Source organism: Alosa pseudoharengus, unplaced genomic scaffold (genome assembly GCF_046254945.1).
Source record: "Alosa pseudoharengus isolate Yale_2024_CS ecotype anadromous, Long Island Sound unplaced genomic scaffold, YU_APseudo_1.1 YU_APseudo_1.1_scf_3, whole genome shotgun sequence".
NCBI lineage: Eukaryota > Metazoa > Chordata > Actinopteri > Clupeiformes > Clupeidae > Alosa > Alosa pseudoharengus.
Genome location: NW_027468718.1, coordinates 15,568,796 through 15,572,624, shown reverse-complemented (window position 1 = coordinate 15,572,624; position 3,829 = coordinate 15,568,796). Strand labels below are relative to the sequence as shown.

Sequence of the window (3,829 nt, the reverse complement as noted above, 5' to 3'; positions counted from 1 at the left end):
GAATTCTCCGCCTCCTAATTTGAATTCTGCACCACTAGTTGACTAGTGTGAATTTTGTCTTGAAGTAGTTTACTAGTATACATTTATGACCTCACTAGTTAACTAGTTTGGACAAATGATGCATCAACTAGTTAACTAGTGAGCCTGCTGCCATCACCTAGCTAGCTAGTAAGCCATTTATGGTTCACTAGTTAACTAGTGACATTGACCTACTGCAACTAGTTAACTAGTGTGGTGTTTTGCCTTCACTAGTAAACATGTGCACATTTTTGGCTATCACTAGTTAAATAGTGAGACCCAAAAGCCTTCAACTAGCTGACTGGTATGCATTTTGGCCTTTACTAGTTAACTAGTAGACATTTCTGGCTCTCACTAGTTAACTAGTGAAGCTAAAATGTGTTCACTAGTTAACTAGTGAGCCTTTTCGCTCCCACTAGTTAACTAGTGTGCATATTTTGGCCCTCACTAGTTAACTAGTTCACACAAACATGGCTCACTAGTTAACTAGTTGACAAAAATGGCTTACATGTACATGACAATTATGCCTGATATCAAGATATCAGAATAAATGCTCAATCGGCTTTCCATAAGACAAAAGACATGGCACTTACCGCATCTGTTTGTACAGTAATGTGGTACCTGACATGCAGTATACCTACTCTGACTACGCCACCCCCTAAACCCAGGCGGGAGAAACCTATAAGCTCTCTAACGTGGCTGGTTCTCGGCCTTCCCCACAAAGGAACAGTTAACAAAAGGCATATGCGAAATACTCAAATTTATTACAAACAGTATAAATACAATCCAGAATGTAAGTAAGAAAGACTGCATGGGAGAACTGGCTGAGACTCCTCAGGCTAATAAGGTCGGGTCAGCACACACAGCTCCCGTCTTGGAGAGGGGCCCTGGTGAGAGGGAGAGAGAGACAGCAAACCCAGCACCACAAAAGAATGCAACACGGCAAGCACTGCAAACACAAGAAGTAAATACCACTACAGGATACCACTACAAAATACCACACTGTGTTGTTTACCAGTACACACCGAGAAAATATCTCCCTCCATGTGGCACCCAACCCGAAAGGAGCAGTACTGAGTTGCGGATCCGGCCTTGTACAAAGACAGCCTATATGATAGGACAAAAGAGGAACAGCCAGCTCCCAGCACAAGCAGTTATAGAGAGACAATGCAAACAACAAAAAGACAAACAAAATGAAAGCAAACAAACAAACCCAAAAACTAACAGTAAAACAGTGGCTGGTCTGGTCCCTTTTAAAATAAATGGTACATATTAGTTACCATGTACATTCCACAGCACAATTACACAATGGACATATGTAGTAAATATAAGCCTACTTTGCAAGAGCGTTCACTACTCCCCACAGCACAGTGACACAGGAAGAAAGGAACATTCCAGTGCTACAGATTTAAAGAAACATAGTTAATTGATTTATAACTACCAATGTAAACAAACAACTAAGATCATAAATATAAAACAAATTACCAGAGCATCAGTGTCTGTAGCCCAGCACTCATAAATCTTAAAATCAGGCAGTCACCTCAGTGTCCTCCATGAAGAGTGAAACACATGGTTCTAGCATTCACCCTGATAAGTTAAAACAAGTCATGAGAAGTGAGTTCTACAAACACACACACACACTGCATGGAACATCATATTCATAACCTGCATGACAGGGGACCTTAACAGTCACAAAGAGCAAGTGGTGGAAGCAGCAAGAGAATGTGAGCTCTCAACAAACCAAACTTTATAACTTCCTAGTTAGTCATGTGACCTGCCCCATGTGACCACGCTTGCAGTCACACAAGCCACACTGGTTGCCAGTGCAGGTGGGCACATAAACCAGAAATCCCCACATCCCCACAGTAACTAAACCTCGAAGGTAAACAGAAACTGAAATAACAGTGGGTCGTCTGTCAATTGATGAATTTGCACTTCATTAAGGTGATTCTTCTGCTAAGCTCATCACCAGCAGGTGGTTGAGTGAAAAGCAGCTTACAGGAATGCGAGGATATTGCATTAAGTTCACGCCTTTTATGTCTGTACACAATACATTTCAAACAGCTGTTAGTCTGAACTGTGGTAGACGAGGGCACAGCTGCATCAATCCACTGTCTCTGGTGAGAATTCAATATGCTGATTCAGCCAGGAAGTACTTCTGCAACTCCATTGTTCAAAAAGAACGAGCCGTGTTTCTCTCAGTCGATCTCAAAGATTCATATGTCCAATTAGTGAACACGGTATGATTTTGGCTTATCAGGCATTTTCCCACCTCTGTTCCTAAACTATGTGAAGTCCAGGGAGTATGGACGTTCGGTGGATTGCTTCATTGTCTAAATTGGGCTAAATGGAGTGCCAAATAGTCCCCCCCCCCCAAAGGCTTGTTTTAGTTATGGCTTAACTATCTTAGGGATTTGGTGACTATGGTCTCCTCCCACTTAGCTCCCACTAACTGCAGCTCAAGATATTGTCTCTGCATATTTGTTGATGCCAGAACTGAGCACCATTAAAAAAGACGATTAAAAAAGATGACAAAGCTAATAGCTATGCTTATTGTTTGTGTACTCACAGTCACAATGCTGAATAGGCTATAGTAGCAACAACCACTGAAATCACTGAAAATGAGGACTAGCCTCAATGAACTTCTGAAAAAATAAAATAAAGGTTGAGTGAATGAATGAATGAAATCAATGGGAATGCTAACCCTTCACTCTCTCCAGGTCAGTCTGATACCTTCATGGTGAGGTCACATGTAGGGCAGTTCTGAGCTGAGCTGTCCTGTCGTGCCCTGTTTGCCCCTGGGGGTATTAAGCAGACGTGTCATGTCTAGTCAGATAGCCCATCTCTCATGCCCTCCACCATGCTATAGCTTGACTTATGAGACATGACACCTGAGTCTTCACACCTCTGGTAGGTGTGAGTATGGGTTTTGAACGCCCCCCTGCCAAATGCTGACCCTGCCGTGACACACGCCGACCCTCCTCTGACACACCGCGGACAGGTTTCCCTCTGTGGAACAGGGTCACAAGGTCAAGGTAGATTTTTAAATCCCCTTATTGTTATGTCGTTGGTGAGGCAGTTTAAACATGTCCTGGGTCATGAGTTCTCGGTCCGGCTTCTCAGACACATTCTACTGACCTAATCTATATGAAATCTATCTATCCTTGGTCTGGCAGTTACCTGTGGGCAAGCACAGCACTGGACTCAAACACGGACCTCACTGGACGTAAACACGGACATTGCCGTACCTCCTGAGTGACGACCATTATACTGCCCCCATTGTGGGAGTACAGCCCCAACATAAACTGCAGTGTGTACACAAGCACAGCTCTGCACCAGACTGGAAGAACAGGACTGAGAATTCTTGCCCTGGGCGAACATACAAATTCTGTGTGCCCTATCCATTAAAAAAAGTTGTTGAAGAAGAATAGCTTGGCGGGGTTTGCTCCCTCCATTACTTTGAATCATGAATGCATATACAGTACCAGTGTTTCCCACAGAATTAAATTCTATTTGTGGTAGGTTTGCAGAATTGACTTGAATGCAACTGTTTTTAACAAATTAGCACAGCGTGGTTATGATGCTAAGCAGATTTAAGCACAATTTATTACAACCTGGAAAATCATTGTGTGGTAGTCAATGTTGATATTGTGGTGGGCCGCCACAAAAAAGTAAGTCAATGTATGGGAAACATTGCGTACAGTAAAGAGTATGCACCTGCTATATGCATGTGAGGATTGGCCACAACTCATCTCGCGTACAGTCCATTGAAACATTTATCCTCTCTAACATACTGGAACACACTGGCTAT

General features: G+C 42.9%; 1 long non-coding RNA gene across 1 annotated transcript; it reads right to left on the bottom strand.

The window, feature by feature from the left end:
- Window positions 1-1,297: 1,297 nt before the first annotated feature.
- Window positions 1,298-1,827, bottom strand: LOC143099634 (uncharacterized). Its single transcript, XR_012981703.1, has 3 exons — window positions 1,684-1,827; window positions 1,504-1,605; window positions 1,298-1,418 (listed from the first exon to the last, which is right to left on the bottom strand). It is a non-coding gene; the product is annotated as an uncharacterized LOC143099634 (long non-coding RNA).
- Between the last annotated feature and the right edge of the window lie 2,002 nt (window positions 1,828-3,829).